This window comes from Nyctereutes procyonoides, unplaced genomic scaffold (genome assembly GCF_905146905.1).
Source record: "Nyctereutes procyonoides isolate TBG_1078 unplaced genomic scaffold, NYPRO_anot_genome, whole genome shotgun sequence".
NCBI lineage: Eukaryota > Metazoa > Chordata > Mammalia > Carnivora > Canidae > Nyctereutes > Nyctereutes procyonoides.
In genome coordinates, this window is record NW_026575024.1 from 25,430,425 (window position 1) to 25,449,639 (window position 19,215).

The following is a 19,215-nucleotide window of genomic DNA, read 5'->3' on the forward strand; positions in this document are numbered from 1 at the left end:
TCGGTTCTTATCTCTGGGCCTCGGTCTCCACAGCTGTTAGGTAAGGATGTTGGGCTCCTGGATGCTGTGGGTCAGGCTGGCTCTCACAACCTTTGCTTACAGTGGATGGAGTTCAGTAAATAAGCAGCGAGGAATGGCCTGTCCCTAAGGGCACATTTGTTCTCAGGAAGGCTCATGCCCAATGACCCAGGGCCCGTGTAGGTTCTGTTTGAGGGAATCATCCAGTGGTACAGGCAAGATGAACAGTTAGGCTGTCCAGGAGAGCATTCTGTGTAACAGCTCGAAGTGGGACCAAGCCTAAATGTCCATTAACAGGGGACTCAACAAATAAATTGTGGGCCACCAGGCAACTGTCACAAAACATTGTAAAGAAACTAATTGAAGGCTCTTAGCAAGTGAAAAAAGGAAAAAAGAAAAAAAAAAAGAAAAAAGGAAAGCTTCTTTTTTTTTTCTTTTTTAAAGATTTTATTTATCTATTAGAGAGAGAGAGCACAAAGAAGACAGAGGGAGAAGCAGGTGTCCCACCAAACAAGGAGTCCAATGCAGGCCTCGATCCTAGGACCCCAGGATAATGACCTGAGCTGAAGGCAGATGCTTAACTGACTGAGCCATCCAACCCCGACCCACCCACCAAATGTTTTTTTTTTTTCATCTAGAAAAAATACCGGAAGGAACTTCACCAAAAGGGTAACAATACTTATTTCTTGCAAGTGTCATCACAGGTGACTTGTACCATCTTCTTTGTGTTTTCAGAATTTAAAAAATTTTTACACTGAATGCATTTTTTGATCAGCAAACAGCTCCATGAAATGGCTTGAAAACGAGTAAATAAAGGTTGGGCAGATCTTTCTGGAAAGGAAGCCCCATTCCTTTCCCAGGGCTGCCCACAGCCCCCACCACTAAGGATTCCGGGGAGGCAGGGCACAGGGCTGGCCAGCGATGGGACAGAGAGATCACCTCTGCAACAAAAGCCCAGTCATGCTCTTCCCGGAACCACCACAGCAACCTCTTGAGCATAATCCCTCTTTTGTGGGACAGGAATAGGTCAGATTCAGTGCAAACACACACCAGCTAAGCCAGACTTCTAGCTCAGGCTTCGGGTCACAATCAGGGTCATCGCAGGCAGAGGGCAAAGGGCCAAGCTCCGTGACTCCCACCTCACTGATTACGGCAGCAGCAGCGTGAGGTAGGGTGGAGGTCAGATAGGTGTTGGGAAGTGCTCTAGGAAGGGGAAGCCCACGAGCGATGGTGCTGCAAGTGAAGTGAGCCCTGGCCTGTCATGGCAAGTTCTGTCTGTGACAGAGGTCAGCACAGGGCTTGTCATCAGGGCTGGAGTGTGGGACGCAGGCAAAGGGTGTCAAACGGTAGAGCAGGTGTGGGGGGGGTCAGCTCTGTGATGGGGGTCCACACCCACCTAGTGTGTGACAGTGCCAACAGCACAGAGGGCATGTGCTGCCCCACTGGGGAGGAGGGTAGATCAAGGAAGGCTTCATGGAAGGGGTGACATTTCATCTGGGCTTCAGGGATAAGAGTGCGAGGCTGATAATGAGGGCGAAGAGGAGAGAGCTTTCTAGAGGAGGGGAAGAGATGGAGGTGGGTTTTGGAAAGAGTGGGTTTGGGGGCTCATCGAAGCCTTGTGATGGAATAGGTGACAGGGAAGTGGGCTGGGGCCATCTGATCTGGAAACCAGACCTTAGGTTGGAAGTGAAGTGGGGCTGGGGTCCTGGGAGCCTCTTGGCACACCCCTGAATGCCGCAGGCTGCTGTGGAACCCCCTTGTGCAGGGGGACAGTCTGGTCTGCCCTCTGAAGCCTGGCCTCTGGGACCCTGCTTGTCCGAGCCCTCTGGCTCCAGCTGTCTCTCTCTCTCTCTTTTCTCTCCCTCTCTCTCCTCTCTCTCTCTCTCTCTCTCTCTCTCTCTCTCTCTCTCTCTCACACACACACACACACACACACACATGCACACACAAGTTGGTTTCTGTATGTTGTCTCTTTGTTCTGTCCTCTTCTCTCAGTCTGTTTCTGTCCCTGTCTCTGTCCATCTCTTGTGTGCCATCTCAGAGGACCAGGAGGGAGCTGGGGAGCCCTTTGGAGAGCACAAGTGTTGGGCACTTGAGAAGCAATACCCCGCTGCACACGTGTGGCCTTGGCCAATGTGCGGCCAGAGTGGCCCTGCCCTCGTCACTGAGTGGTGGCTGACTTTGGCTCAGCAGTGGGCGTTGATGGGAACCCCCCTACCATATAAGCACTCACCCCCTTTGCAGGCTCTGTTCTAGCACCTTGTGAACTCTTTTACTACCCTAGATGGCAGCGCTGCTGGGAAGATGAGCTTGTGACAGTGTGTGCCTGATTGACAAGTGCTAACTTCAAGCCAGGCCAGGACCACGTGAGGGCACTCTTAACATTAAGAATTTTTCTTTCTTTCTTTCTTTCTTTCTTTCTTTCTTTCTTTCTTTCTTTCTTTCTTTCTTTCCTTTCTTTCTTTTTCTTTTTTTCCTTGATATATTTATTTATTTATTAATGAGAGACAGAGAGAGGGAGGCAGAGGGAGAAGCAGGCTCCTCATGAAGCTAGGAGCCGGATGCAGGACTGCGATGCAGACTTGACCCCAGGACCCCAGTATCATGACCTGAGCTGAAGGCAGATGCTTAACTCACTGAGCCACCCAGGCACCCAACATTAAGATTTCTATTACAATTATTATAGTCGTTATTATGGACATTGTGTAGCTCTAACTTGATAAAGGAAAAACCACGTGCTTTTACAAGTTGGGGATGTTATGAAAACTGTCTTTTGGAATTTCCGTCTGAAATTTCCAATTTCCTTAGAAATAGGGTCTGGCTGTGTGTGTGTGTATATGAGCTGGAAAATGGGGGTTGCCTAGGAGATGGGGGCCCCTGAATCAGACTTCTGGGAGCAGCTGAATATTGCAAAAGGGGAGACTCAGTTTGGGGGGCTCAGAGGGTCAGCCTCGTCTTCCCCCAAGCAGTCATCATCAGAGACAGATTCTCAGGCGTGGCCCCAGGAGGATGCGGAAGGCTCCTTGGCAGCCCCGGGCAGACCCAGGGAGGTGCCTACACCTGTTGATGGAGACCTGCTGGCCTGGGGGTGGCTGTGCAGTTTAGGGGTCTGACCTCAAATATTTCTTCCTGACTCCCTCATTCTCTTCACTAGCTCAGGACCAGTGGGACAGACAGACACAGTCAGCCAGCAGGTCAGCTGACTGCCAGGTAACTGTATTACACATTCTCTATGTGGGGGCACAGTTCTGGGAGCAAACAGACTACCCCCTGCCTTTCTGGGGCTCACATTCTCCTGGGGAGTCAGTGAGCCAGAAACGGACAAGGAACTGTAAAAAAACATAACGCTCACTTGTCTCAGTCACCAGGACAGAGAACAAAAAAATAAAGACAGCTGTAGAATGCTAGAACTATACCATCAGAGTTTCATGAGGGTTGGGGTGGTTTTAGCATCCTGGGAACTCGATGACCTCCCCCAACACCACACACACACACACACACACACCACACACACACACACACCGGGTAAATCTCCCCTTGTTCTACTTCCACATTTCACATGCTTGACTTTGGAACACAATTTGGGGGGCTGATTATATATGGAAGGAGGGGCTGCCTGAGGTATAGACAGGAATGGCTCTACCATTTCTGAGTGCTCACTACCCACCAGACTGAGCCTCCAGCCATTCAGTTTGCTACTACTCCCCTTGTTGTACAGAGAAGGAGATGGAGGTGGAGGCAGGCAGGATGACTTGCTCAAGGTCACACAAGTACTGGGACAAGAGGTCAGGATCTGAACTCTGGTCCGTCCGGCTCCGAAACTCATGCTCAGTCTTTCAGCCACCATCTCCCACAGGCCTGTTGTTTGGGTATGTCCTCACATGCCTTCCACACCTCCCTTCACAGTTTGCACTATCTGCCAATGGCTAGGATTACTATTTACTCAACAGGCATTTTGCTAAGTGGAATCACGTTAGATTTTCTATTTCTGACAGGATATTGTAGAACACTACCCAAAGTGAAAAACCAACACTGCTTCCCATAAAGGAGACGTCACAACACGATAGCAGCTCTAGAGAATATTAATGGCTATAGGTAAGCTTAATGAGCACTTATGCACTGTTTGCTTGCATTATTAACCGATTTAATGATGTAACCCCACACCAATGCCTGGTGGTAGGCACGGTTTTATCCTCATTTTTCAGATAAGGTTTGGATGAGTCCCCTTCAGAGAGGCAACATATTTTTTCTAAAGTCACAGTGAAAACAAACAGAAACATGTTGTGGAACTCTGGCCAGCCATGTTGCCTGCTAAGGGTGCCTGCAGAGGGTGCCCAGCGGTTGGAGAGGTATTGAAGGTGTTCCAGCATTCTGCTCAGCCCTTCATATTGGAAGGTTTAAGAAAAAATAAAAAGGTGAATGACTTTGTCATTCCCATTGATGGTGTGGGAGGCAGCCCGGCTTCTGGAAGACCCACGCCAAGCTATCTATCATGTATCAGGAAGTGCTTTGGAGCACTTTCTGAGTGCGAGCAAGCCACATTACAAACGTCTTACCACGTGGCAATTGTGTCCATTGGTACCAGCAGAGACTCTAAAACTCAAACGAAGCGAATTCTTGAACATCTTTGCAGCTTTTCTGACTCACAATCTCTCTGAACTGACAGAAGCTTGCTCTTTGTTTATCTTGGCATCCTGGGGCCCAGGAGGGAAGCAGGGGGGCCCACCAGGCACCTCGCTCAAAGTCACCCACATGGGATTAGGTTTCTGGGCTAACATTTACTCACTTAATCACCCGGCCTCCGGGAGAGGAGAAAGGAGAACCAGCAGACCCACCTGAAGGTGGGGGCATCACTGGGTTGGAAAGCTATATTCAGGATGCACTGCCTCACCCCACCCCACCCTGATTCTCTCCTGGGAGAGGCCATTCCAGACTTTCCTTGCACAGAGAGCCTGGCTTCTGGCCTATTTCCACTCATTCTTCACTGCCTCCTCTTGCCTCCTGAGTCTCTGCCCCCACCAATGGTGTCTCTGGCCTGCTCTCCCCTCCATGGCCTGGCCTCATCTCTGGCCGCACCATTTCTTGCTTGGGGTGACTAGTTGCAGCAACCTCCTCGCTGGCCTCCCCGGGGTTTGGCCTAGCCCCCTCAAATTTGCTGTCTGCATGGTTAGCCATAGCTAGACCCATCTGCCCCTCCTCATAACATTTTCTTATGAAAATTTTCAAACACAAGCAAAGTTAGTTTTACAGATGACAGCGACTATCCACCATGGAAATCCTGCCCATCCATCTTATTTGTTAGATGTGTTTCATAAGTTGCTGGTGTCATTCCCCTTCCCACTAAGTACTTCGGCACGTATGTCATTACCTAGGGTCCAACGTTTGTTTGTAATGGACTTTTAGCTAGGAGGAAGGGTTCATCCAACACCAGCTGTTTCCTCCATGACGCCCCCAAGTTCAACCCAACAAAGTCAAAGTTGTGTGCTCATGGGAAAGTGGGTGTCACATCTGCCCTGGCTCCAAGATTGGCTTCCTGAGTCTGTCTCCAAAAAGGTTGATGATCACATCACCGAGGTAACTAGAGGCTAGAAGGGTCTGAGGATCACAGTGGAACTGACTATTCAGAGCAGACAGGCCCAGACTGATAGGCACCTGCTGTCTCCAGCTCGATTATCACAGCCCTTAAGGCACAGGGCACACACAGAAAGACCCAGAAAAATGTTAAGCACAGTATGAATATATTTTTTCTTTCTCTTTCTTTCTTTCTTTCTTTCTTTCTTTCTTTCTTTCTTTCTTTCTTTCTTTTTTTCTTTAAGAGAGAGAACTGAGTGAGGTGGGGGTGGGGAGGAGAGACAAAGGGAGAGGGAGAGAGAGAATCTCAAGCAGGCTCCACACACAACACAGAGCCCGATGTTGGGCTTGATCCCATGACCCTGAGATCATGACCTGAGCTGAAATCAAGAGTCAGACCCTTAACCAACTGAGTCACTCAGGCGCCGCAGTAGGAATATTACTTTTGATTAAATGGTCAGCAGTGGCCAGCAGGTGTGGCACCAATCTTTAGCCAGAGAATTCTCTGGAATCATTAAAGAGATCATGGGGACTGCCTAGTCTGTGGGCTACAGTGGAAAATATTCCAGCATATAATGAAAAGCATAGATCTTCCATGTCCATTTCCTGAGATTTGACAAATACATGTATCTCTATAACGCAAACCCCTTTCACTATGCAGAATTTCACCATCACCCCCAAAATTTCCCTTATGCCCTGTAGCCAATTCCCTTGAGCCCCCATGGGGGTAGGTTATGATTTTTCTTTTAAACCATCTTAACTTACTTTTGTCTGTTCTTGGTCTTCATGTAAATGGAACATACAGTGTGTACTCTACTGTGTCTCTTTCACTCAGCCTAGCATTTCTGATACTCATCCACGTGTTGCAGCCACTGGTAGGTTGGTCCTTTTTCCGGATGCACAAGACTGTATGGATGTGCCATCTGTGTCTTCATTCTCCCTCCTATTTGGCTGTCTCCAGTTCAGGATTATTGTGAATACAGTTTCTATGGAACATTTTTTTTCACTTTTTAAAAATGGAAGTATGGTTGACAGAGAATATCAGTTTCAGGTGTACAACACAGTGATTCAGCATTTTCCTACATTACACAATGCCTTACCACGAATGTGGTTATCATCTGTCACCATACAATGTTATTACAAGATTATTGACTATATTCCTTAGGCTGTATCTTTTATCACCATGACTTATTTATTTTGTAACTGTAAGTTTGTCCCTCTTAATCTCCTTCACTTATTTTGCTTATCTCAATATCCTGGGGCCCAGGAGGGAAGCAGGGGGGCCCACCAGGCACCTCGCTCGAAGTCACCCACATGGGATTAGGTTCCTGGGATAACATTTACTCACTTAGTCACCCGGCCTCCGGGAGAGGAGAAAGGAGAACCAGCAGACCCACCTGAAGGTGGGGGCATCACTGGGTTGGAAAGCTATATTCAGGATGCACTGCCTCACCCCACCCCACCCCTGCTTCCCACCCTGCTTCTCTCCTGGCAGAGGCCATTCCAGACTTTTCTTGCACAGAGAGCCTGGCTTCTGGCCTATTTCCACTCATTCTTCACTGCCTCCTCTTGCCTCCTGAGTCTCTGCCCCCACCAATGGTGTCTCTGGCCTGCTCTCCCCTCCATGGCCTGGCCTCATCTCTGGCCGCACCATTTCTTGCTTGGGGTGACTAGTTGCAGCAACCTCCTCGCTGGCCTCCCCGGGGTTTGGCCTAGCCCCCTCAAATTTGCTGTCTGCATGGTTAGCCATAGCTAGACCCATCTGCCCTCCTGTAACATTAGTGTCATTTTACATTTCTATCTGCAGCGTGTGAGAAATCTGGTGGCTCTACTCTGGCACCAGCATGTGGTGTGGTCAATCCTTTTCCTTTTAGTCTTTCTGATGGATGGTGTCGATACCATCTTTCCCTAAAGTGTGTCCCTGGCTCGGTATAGCTCTTGGGAGAAAGTCCAGCTCTCAGCCTCAGCCCTGAGTCCTCCGAGGTCCTGCCCTTCCCTGGTCAGCCTCCCCTTTAATTTTCCTACTATGTTCACCTGAGCATGTGTTTTTCCTGCATGGATCAGGTCAGTTCATTTTTCTCTGTTTTCATGTGACTGGTTCTCTAGCCTGGAACATGCTCCTACCCTTGCTCACCTGATGACTTCCCAATTGTCTTTTTAGACCTGCCGTGTCACCTCCTTCCTGAGACTGTCCTGGACAGCTCATGAGAGGAAGTCATTTCCTCCCCAGTGCCATGAAGATGCTTTCCAGCTGTTTCTCCTGCAGCTCTGATCACCACTTTCTGTAGTTGCTTCACCCTCCAGACTGGCAACTCCACGAGAGAAGACACCCATCTGACTCATTCCTGTGTTTCCAGCATCGAGTGCAGAGGTGGCCACACAGGGACTTGGGGTGCATTTAACAGCACTACCAGGGGCAGGGGGGGCCGTGTGTGTCCGGGTGCTGGCCCCAGGGGCAGTGCAGCAGCTCCCCACCCAGCAACCCCACAGGGAAAGATCTCTGGTTCTGTGACACAGGCCAGAGAACCGAGGCCTAGGGAGGCCCGGAGGCTTGCCCCAGAAAACAGCCAGGATAGGATGTGTCAAAGAAGCTCGGATGTCTGTGCATCTTCTCACCACTCAGGCATCTGCTCACCTGGCCCTCACCTATGGGCCTTTTGGCATTTTATTCCTGCTCTTTCCACTCACAGCCCCAAGCTCTCTGCATTACATCCTCGCACTTTCTGGCCTTCACAGCTCCCATTACAGCCTTAGGTGATCCTTTCTACTTATTCATTTATGTGCTGAATGTATGTCGCCCACCCTGGACGATGAGCTCATGGGCACTACAACTTTGTCACGTCCACTGTGTCACCCCAGCACCCTGCCACACTGTGGTGGACAGTAGGGGCTCCGTAAGTGCTGACTGAGAATGGATCAATGGATGCCAGTAGCTGCACTTTCTTTTTTTAATTTAAGAAACAGATTTTAAAAAGATACATAGATAGACTTAAAGATTTGTGCATTTCATGCTATATAACTTTTATCTTAAAGTTAAAAAAACATAAGCAAATGTTGAGCTCTAGTTAATGAAATGAAGCCTGAAGTGTTTAAAGATAAAGCGAACTGCCATCTGCAATTTACTTTGAAATGCATCAAAAATAGGATGCTTGGAGGGATGGACATACAGGTGATAGGGCAAGCATAGTGAACTGTTCATTTTTGAAACTAGGTGATAGACATGTAGGTGCTTATTATTCAATTATTTCAAATTTCCTGTATGTTTGAATATTTTTATAATAATGAAATGTTGAGGGAAAAGTCATACATGAATGGGATAATATTCCACCAGTTACAGAAGGATGTTGAGTGAAGCACAGATATATATTCTCCTGTCTCAACCCACTTCATTGCCTGGAGCTTTCATCACTGTACACACTTCCTCATCTATCCTTCCAGAAAGAGCTTCTCCTTTTACAGGAATCATAGAAGGATCAAATTACCTTGTGTTTTGCACCTTGTTCCTCTTATCCTTTGCTAACATGTGTTGGTGATTTTCCCACATCAGATATAGAGTTTCAGTATTTCATTTCATTGGACATATCATTCTGTAACTTTTCCCCTTTATGTTCAGTGATGGGCACCTCCCCTGCATGAATTCACTCCCTCCTCATGCCTCCATGGTCCCTTCCAGCTATTTCTACTGAGGCTCTGATCACTGTTAAGGAAGGAAGCATCTTGAGGCATGGAGGCAATTCTCTAGCGAAGGGGGTGGCTGTGAGTTGTTAGTGGCCAACGCTGACTGTAGCTGGGGGTTGGTGCCCAATAAGGAGGATCTGGGCGGGGCAGTGCCAGTGTGGGTGGGCCACCCGTGCACCGCTCAGATTGCCTTGCTTGTCATTCATTTTTTCTTTCTTTCTTTTTCCCCCCAAAGATTGTATTTATTTATTCATGAGATACATACAGAAAAAGTCAGAGACATAGGCAGAGGGAGAAGCAGGCTCCCTCTGGGGAACTCAATGCAGGACTCCAGGATCAGGACCTGAGCCAAAGGCAGATGCTCAACCACTGAGCCACCCAGGCATCCCACCTTGCTTGTCATTTTAAGTGCATACTCTCTAGGCACGGCTGCTCCAGGATTCTGGGTGATCATTGTTATGGGCTGAATCATATTCTTCCTAAATTCCTATGTTGAAGCCCCAATCCCGAGTAACTCAGACTCTGACTATATTTGGAGACAGAGCCTTCAGATAGGCAATTAAGTTAAAATGGGGCCATTGGGAGGCCCTGACCCCATCTGACTGATGTCCTTAGATGAAGAGGTGATTGGGAGACACAGAGAGGTGTCAGGGGCTTGTGTGCACAGAGGGTTAATCATGTGAAGCAGCCTCAAGAAGGCAACCATCTCTGAGCCAAGGGGAGAGGTCTTGGGGGAAACCGATCATGCCCACACCTTGATTTTGGACTTCTGGCTTTGTGGTTTAAGCCATCAAGTCTGTAGTATTTTGTTATGGTTGCCTTAGCAGACTGAGGTAGGCATAGCTTGTGGGAAACTCACAATACTAACTAGAGGCCCTGCCACTATGAGTCCTTGACTGATACTCGGAGTCCCCTCCTCTACTATCCATTCGAAATTGCACTGATCTTCTGTGCTTCCGATGGCCCAAGTGGATAACCAGCCATCTGAATGGATGCTATCATATCGGGAGCTCCGGGTTGGTCCCTGTTGACAGGTCATATGTTCAATGGCAGTTAACTAGATTAGCCTCAGTGCACCCGATCTTTAAATCTTATTTCTTCCAGGTTCCTGACTAAGCTATTAAGTCATTTGCCTCAGCCTGTGAGACTAAATATTTGGTTATTTTTCTCTTTTCTCAATGTGGATGACCAAGAGCGCTGCCTACAGCTTAGCCCCCGGAGAGGAGTTACTCTCATTGCTTTGCCAATGGCACCCCTGAGCGGGGCTATTGTGAGCTCTGGTTTTTCTCCATCAGCTGGTAATGGGGAATGTTCCTATGGCCGTAGGTGTGAACTGAAGATGTGTTGGTGCAATACTAGGAGGTAACACAGGTGACATGAGCTGCATCATGCAGCTTGATTATGCCCACTGGATCTTCTTAAGCCCAAACTAGACATACTGCTTCTATCTGATGATGGATTGTTGTTGGTCCTGCCTGATTTTATGACTTGGTGAATAACATGCCAGGTGCATGATAAGTTCTGGTCGCAGGGTCACTTGATGCCCTATGATCAGGTGCCCCTTCTCAGTCACATGTCAGGGGCTGTTTTTCTAATAGTATACAGATTGCTGCTGAAGATAGTGTAGACTTGACCCAGAATTCTGTCTTCTCTGTGACTCCCTTATTGGGGTTTGTTAGAAATTCCACGTGGTATCTTTATCAGAGATACTTCTAGTACCATGAAGTCACTAGCATGAAGTAGATGCTCAAAAAAATTCCCTTCTGTGGGGGAATGAAGTTCAGGGCAGGAGTTATAAGTGCCTGTAGGGTATATGTAGGATCTTTGCCTGTAGGTTAAGGTTGCCGGAAAAAAAACAGGAAGTTTTAAAAATTATTTTGGCCAGAAAAAATACAAGTTTATTTGAATTTGAATTTTAGATGAATAATTTTTTAGCTCGGTATATTTCTTGCAATATTTGGGATGTGCTTATGAAAATTACTCATTGTTGTTTATCTGAAATTCAAACTTAACTGGGTGTCTAGTTTTTATTGGCAAATTTGGCAACCCTATTTTTTAGGGACCAAGTGTTTAAAAGCATAGGGTGGTGTGACAGGGCTCAGGGGGAAATGGTGAATGCATTTACAATCACATTGAGGTGGAGGAAAAAATCAGCATTTAAAGTAATTTTTTTCAAAGATTTTTATTTATTGAGGGACAGAGAGAGAGAGAGAGAGAGGCAGAGACACAGACAGAGGGAGAAGCAGGCTCCATGCAGGAAGCTTGACATGGAACTCGATTCTGGGTCTCCAGGATCAGGCCCTGGGCTGAAGGTGGCGCTAAACCGCTGAGCCACCTGGGCTGCCCTAAAGTAATTTAAGGTAAAAACGAAAAACAACGTATCAGATTTGGCTGGAGGCTCCTAAGTTTGCAACCCCTGGCAAAAAGCTTAGGCTCAAGAGTTTGCTGGAATTTGAATTTTGGATCCACTGCTTACAAGCTGTATGATTTTGAGTCTTAGAGGCTTCATCTCGTGAGGACTAAAAAAAAAAAAAAAAAACAACAACACCTTGCATTGAAAGAGTTTCAGCAAGGTGCTGAATAAATATTAATCTTCAAGATGTTTGCTGGGTTACCTTACAGCAGCTCCTCCTAGTGGTCACAGGACATGTGTGCGAGCACTGGTGCAAGGCTAGGATCCTGGGGACTTGGGTGCTCCAGCCAGGCTGGTCAGGCGCTGGAGGACAGATCCCCAAGCTCCCTAGATTCCAGTTGCTCACATTTCACCTCCAGAACTTCTACCACATACCAGCCACCATTAACTTTATTTTTTTTTTATTTTTAAAAGATTCTAGTGAGAGAGAGAGAGAGAGAGAGAGAGAGAATGAACAAGCAGGGGAAGCAGCAGGCAGAGGGAGAGGGAGAAGCAGACTCCCCAGTGAGGTGGGAGCCTGATGTGGAGCTCGATCCCGGGACCCTGGAATCATGACCTGAGCTGAAGGCAGATTTTTTTTTTGGTATATATATATATATATATTTTATTGGAGTTCGATTTGCCAACATATAGCATAACACCCAGTGCTCATCCCGTCAAGTGCCCCACTCAGTGTCCGTCACCCAGTCCCCCCGTCCCCCCGCCCACCTCCCTTTCCACCACCCCTTGTTCGTTTCCCAGAGTTAGGAGTCTCTCATGTTCTGTCTCCCTCACTGATATTTCCCACTCATGTTCTCTCCTTTTCCCTTTATTCCCTTTCACTACTTTTTATATTCCCCGGATGAATGAGACCATATAATGTTTGTCCTTCTCCGATTGACTTACTTCATTCAGCGTAATACCCTCTAGTTCCATCCACATCGAAGCAAATGGTGGGAATTCATCGTTTCTAATGGCTGAGGAGTATTCCATTGTATACATAGACCACAGCTTCTTTATCCATTCATCTCTCGATGGACACCGAGGCTCCTTCCACAGTTTGGCTATTGTGGACATGGCTGCTAGAAACATCGGGGTGCAGGTGTCCCGACATTTCACTGCATCTGAATCTCTGGGGTAAATCCCCAGCAGTGCAATTGCTGGGTCGTAGGGCAGGTCTATTTTTAACTCTTTGAGGAACCTCCACACAGTTTTCCAGAGTGGCTGCACCAGTTCACATTCCCACCAACAGTGCAAGAGGGTCCCCCTTTCTCCACATCCTCTCCAACATTTGTTGTTTCCTGCCTTGTTAATATTCCTCATTCTCACTGGTGTGAGGTGGTATCTCATTGTGGTTTTGATTTGTATTTCCCTGATGGCAAGTGATGCCGAGCATTTTCTCATGTGTGTGTTGGCCATGTCTATGTCTTCCTCTGTGAGATTTCTGTTCATGTCTTTTGCCCATTTCATGATTGGATTGTTTGTTTCTTTGGTGTTGAGTTTAATAAGTTCTTTATAGATCTTGGATACTAGTCCTTTATCTGATACGTCATTTGCAAATATTTTCTCCCATCCTGTAGGTTGTCTTTTAGTTTGGTTGACTGTTTCTTTTGCTGTGCAGAAGCTTTTTATCTTTTTTTTTAGAAGCTTTTTATCTTGATGAAGTCCCAATAGTTCATTTTTGCTTTTGTTTCCCTTGCCTTCACAGATGTATCTTGCAAGAAGTTGCTGTGGCCAAGTTCAAAATGGTGTTGTCCTCTAGGACTTTGATGGATTCTAGTCTCACCTTTAGATCATTCATCCATTTTGAGTTTATCTTTGTGTTTGGTGTAAGAGAATGGTCTGGTTTCATTCTTCTGCACGTGGCTGTCCAGTTTTCCCAACACCACTTATTGAAGAGACTGTCCTTTTTCCAGTGGATAGTCTTTCCTGCTTTGTCGAATATTAGTTGCCCGTAGAGTTGAGGGTCCACTTCTGGGTTCTCTATTCTGTTCCATTGATCTATGTGTCTATTTTTGTGCCAGTACCACATTGTCTTGATGATCACAGCTTTGTAGTACAACTTGAAATCTGGCATTGTGATGCCCCCAGATATGGTTTTCTTTTTCAATATTCCCCTGGCTATTCGGGGTCTTTTCTGATTCCACACAAATCTTAAGATTATTTGTTCCAACTCTCTGAAGAAAGTCCATGGTATTTTGATAGGGATTGCATTAAATGTGTAAATTGCTCTGGGTAGCATTGATGTTTTCATAATATTAATTCTTCCAATCCATGAGCATGGAGTATTTTTCCATCTCTTTGTGTCTTCCTCAATTTCTTTCAGAAGTGTTCTGTAGTTTTTAGGGTATAGATCCTTTACCTCTTTGGATAGGTTTATTCCTAGGTATCTTATGCTTTTGGGTGCAATTGTAAATGGGATTGACTCCTTAATTTCTCTTTCTTCAGTCTCATTGTTAGTGTATAGAAATGCCACTGACTTCTGGGCATTGATTTTGTATCCTGCCATGCTACCAAATTGCTGTATGAGTTCTAGCAATCTTGGGGTGAGTCTTTTGGGTTTTCCATATACAGTATCATGTCATCTGCGAAGAGGGAGAGTTTGACTTCTTCTTTGCCAATTTGAATGCCTTTTATTTCTTTTTGTTGCCTGATTGCTGAGGCTAGGACTTCTAGTACTATGTTGAATAGCAGTGGTGAGACTGGACATCCCTGTCTTGTTCCTGATCTTAGGGGAAAGGCTCCCAGTGTTTCCCCATTGAGAATGATATTTGCTGTGGGCTTTTCGTAGATGGCTTTTAAGGTGCTGAGGAACGTTCCCTCTATCTCTACACTCTGAAGAGTTTTGATCAGTAATGGATGCTGTATTTTGTCAAATGCTTTCTCTGCAACTATTGAGAGGATCACATGGTTCTTGTTTTTTCTCTTGTTGATATGATCCATCATGTTGATTGTTTTACAAGTGTTGAACCAACCTTGATCCCAGGGATAAATCCCTCTTGGTCATGGTAAATAATCTTCTTAATGTACTATTGGATCCTATTGGATAGTATCTTGTTGAGAATTTTTGCATCTGTGTTCATCGGGGATATTGGTGTATAATTCTCCTTCTTGGTGAGGTCTTTGGTTTTGGAATTAAGGTGATGCTGGCCTCATAAAACGAGTTTGGAAGTATTCCATCCCTTTCTATCTTTCAGAACAGCTTTAGTAGAATAGGTATTGTTTCTTCTTTAAATGTTTGATAGAATTCCCCAGGGAAGCCATCTGACCCTGGACTTTTGTGTCTTGGGAGGTTTTTGATGACTGCTTTAATTTCCTCACTGGTTATTGGCCTGTTCAGGTTTTCTATTTCTTCCTGTTCCAGTTTTGGTAGTTTGTGGTTTTCCAGAAATGCATCCATTTCTTCTAGATTGCCTAATTTATTGGTGTAGAGCTGTTCATAATATGTTTTTAAAATTGTATTTCCTTGGTATTGGTTGTGATCTCTCCTTTTCATTCATGATTTTATTAATTTGAGTCTTTCCTCTTTTCTTTTTAATAAGGCTGGCTAATGGTTTATCTGTCTTATTAATTCTTTCAAAGAACCAACTCCTGGTTGTGTTGATCTGTTCTACAGTTCTTCTGGTCTCTATTTCATTGAGTTCTGCTCAAATCTTTATTAACTCTCTTCTTCTGCTTGGTATAGGTTTTATTTACTGTTCTTTCTCCAGTTCCTTTAGGTGCGAGGTTAGCTTGTGTATTTGAGTTTATTCCAATTTTTTGAGGGATGCTTGTATTGCGATGTATTTCTCTCTTAGGACTGCTTTTGCTGTATCCCAGGTTTTCAACAGTTGTATCTTCATTTTCATTAGTTTCCATGAATCTTTTTAATTCTTCTCTAATTTCCTGGTTGACCCACTCATCTTTTAGCAGGATGGTCTTTAACCTCCACGTGTTTGAATTTCTTCCAAATTTCTTCTTGTGATTGAGTTCAAGTTTCAAAGCATTATGGTCTGAAAATACGCAGGGGACAATCCCAATCTTTTGGTATCGGTTGAGACCTTATTTGTGACCCAGTATGTGGTCTATTCTGGAGAAAGTTCCATGTGCACTTGAGAAGAATGTGTATTCAGTTGCATTCAGATGCAAAGTTTTGTAAATATCTGTGAAATCCATCTGGTCCAGTGTATCATTTAAAGCTCTTGTTTCTTTGGTGATGTTGTGCTTAGAATATCTGTCATTTGCAGAAAGTGCCGTGTTGAAGTCTCCTACTATTAGTGTATTATTATCTAAGTATGTCTTTACTTTGGTTATTAATTGATTGATATACTTGGCAGATCCCACATTAGGAGCATAAATATTCATGATTGTTAGTTCCTCTTGTTGGATAGACCTTTTAAGTATAATATAGCGTCCCTCTTCATCTCTTACTACAGTATTCGGGGTAAACTTTAATTTATCTGATGTGAGGATTGCTACCCCAGCTTTCTTTTGAGGACCATTTGAGTGGTAAATGGTTCTCCAACCTTTCATTTTCAGGCTGTAGGTGTCCTTAGGTCTAAAACGAGTCTCTTGTAGACAACAAATAGATGGGTCTTACTTTTTTATCCATTCTGAAACCCTGTGCCTTTTGATGGGATCATTTAGCCCATTCACGTTCAGAGTTACTATTGAAAGATATGAATTTAGTGTCATCATAATACCCAATCAGTCCCTGTTTTTGTGGATTATTTCTTTGGGCTTCCTCTTTCTTTTACAGGGTCCCCCTTAATATTTCTTGCAGAGCTGGTTTGGTGGTCACATTTTCTTTCGGTTTCTGCCTGTCCTGGAAGCTCTTTATCTCTCCTTCTATTCTGAATGAGAGCCTTGCTGGATAAAGTATTCTTGGCTAAATCTTCTTCTCATTTAGTACCCTGAATATATCCTGCCACCCCTTTCTGGCCTGCCAGGTCTCTGTGGAGAGGTCTGCTGATAATCTAATATTTCTCCCCATAATTTAGGGATCTCTTGTCTCTTGCTGCTTTAAGGATTTTCTCTTTATCTTTGGAATTTGCAAGTTTCACTATTAAATGTTGAGGAGTTGAACGTTTTTTATTGATTTTGGGGGGGGACCTCTCTATCTCCTGTATCTGAATGCCTGTTTCCCTCCCCAAATTAGGGAAGTTCTCAGCTATGATTTGTTCAAATATGCTTTCTGGCCCTCTGGCCCTCTTGGTGCTCCCAATTATACATAGATATTTTCCTTCTGAGGCTATCATTTATCTTCCTTAAACTTCCTCATGGTCTTTTGTTTTTCTCAGCTTCCTTCCTTATGAAGGCAGATACTTAACTGACTGAGCCACTCAGGTGCCTCACCTTTATTTATTTAATATTCCCCCTTTAAATTGTCTTCCTAAGAAATGGACGCATTCCTGGAAAGCCACAAACTACCAAAACTGGAACAGGAAGAAATAGAAAACCTGAACAGGCCAATAACCAGGGAGGAAATTGAAGAAGTCATCAAAAACCTCCCAAGACACAAGAGTCTAGGGCCAGATGGCTTCCCAGGGGAATTCTATCAAACGTTTAAAGAAGAAATCATACCTATTCTACTAAAGCTGTTTGGAAAGATAGAAAGAGATGGAGTACTTCCAAATTCATTCTATGAGGCCAGCATCACCTTAATTCCAAAACCAGACAAAGACCCCACCAAAAAGGAGAATTACAGACCAATATCCCTGATGAACATGGATGCAAAAATTCTCAACAAGATACTAGCCAATAGGATCCAACAACACATTAAGAAAATTATTCACCATGACGAAGTAGGATTTATCCCCGGGACACAAGGCTGGTTCAACACTCGTAAAACAATCAATGTGATTCATCATATCAGCAAGAGAAAAACCAAGAACCATATAATCCTCTCATTAGATGCAGAGAAAGAATTTGACAAAATACAGCATCCATGCCTGATCAAAACTCTTCAGAGTGTAGGGATAGAGGGAACTTTCCTCGACATCTTAAAAGCCATCTACGAAAAGCCCACAGCAAATATCATTCTCAATGGGGAAACACTGGGAGCCTTTCCCCTAAGATCAGGAACAAGACAGGGATGTCCACTCTCACCACTGCTATTCAACATAGTATTGGAAGTCCTAGCCTCAGCAATCAGACAGCAAAAAGACATTAAAGGCATTCAAATTGGCAAAGAAGAAGTCAAACTCTCCCTCTTCGCCGATGACATGATACTCTACATAGAAAACCCAAAAGCCTCCACCCCAAGATTGCTAGAACTCATACAGCAATTTGGTAGCATGGCAGGATACAAAATCAATGCCCAGAAGTCAGCGGCATTTCTATACACTAACAATGAGACTGAAGAAAGAGAAATTAAGGAGTCAATCCCATTTACAATTGCACCCAAAAGCATAAGATACCTAGGAATAAACCTATCCAAAGAGGTAAAGGATCTATACCCTAAAAACTATAGAACACTTCTGAAAGAAATTGAGGAAGACACAAAGAGATGGAAAAATACTCCATGCTCATGGATTGGAAGAATTAATATTGTGAAAATGTCAATTTTACCCAGGGCAATTTACACGTTTAATGCAATCCCTATCAAAATACCATGGACTTTCTTCAGAGAGTTGGAACAAATTATTTTAAGATTTGTGTGGAATCAGAAAAGACCCCGAATAGCCAGGGGAATTTTAAAAAAGAAAACCATATCTGGGGGCATCATAATGCCAGATTTCAGGTTGTACTACAAAGCTGTGATCATCAAGACAGTGTGGTACTGGCACAGAAACAGGCACATAGATCAATGGAACAGAATAGAGAACCCAGAAGTGGACCCTGAACTTTATGGTCAACTAATATTCGATAAAGGAGGAAAGACTATCCACTGGAAGAAAGACAGTCTCTTCAATAAATGGTGCTGGGAAAATTGGACATCCACATGCAGAAGAATGAAACTAGACCACTCTCTTGCACCATACACAAGGATAAACTCAAAATGGATGAAAGATCTAAATGTGAGACAAGATTCCATCAAAATCCTAGAGGAGAACACAGGCAACACCCTTTTTGAACTCGGCCACAGTAACTTCTTGCAAGATACATCCACGAAAGCAAAAGAAACAAAAGCAAAAATGAACTATTGGGACTTCATCAAGATAAGAAGCTTTTGCACAGCAAAGGATACAGTCCATAAAACTCAAAGACAACCTACAGAATGGGAGAAGATATTTGCAAATAACATATCAGATAAAGGGCTAGTTTCCAAAATCTATAAAGAACTTATTAAACTCAACAGCAAAGAAACAAACAATCCAATCATGAAATGGGCAAAGGACATGAAGAGAACTCTCACAGAGGAAGACATAGACATGGCCAACATGCACATGAGAAAATGCTCTGCATCACTTGCCATCAGGGAAATACAAATCAAAACCACAATGAGATACCACCTCACACCAGTGAGAATGGGGAACATTAACAAGGCATGGAAACAACAAATGTTGGAGAGGATGCGGAGAAAAGGGAACCCTCTTACACTGTTGGTGGGAATGTGAACTGGTGCAGCCACTCTG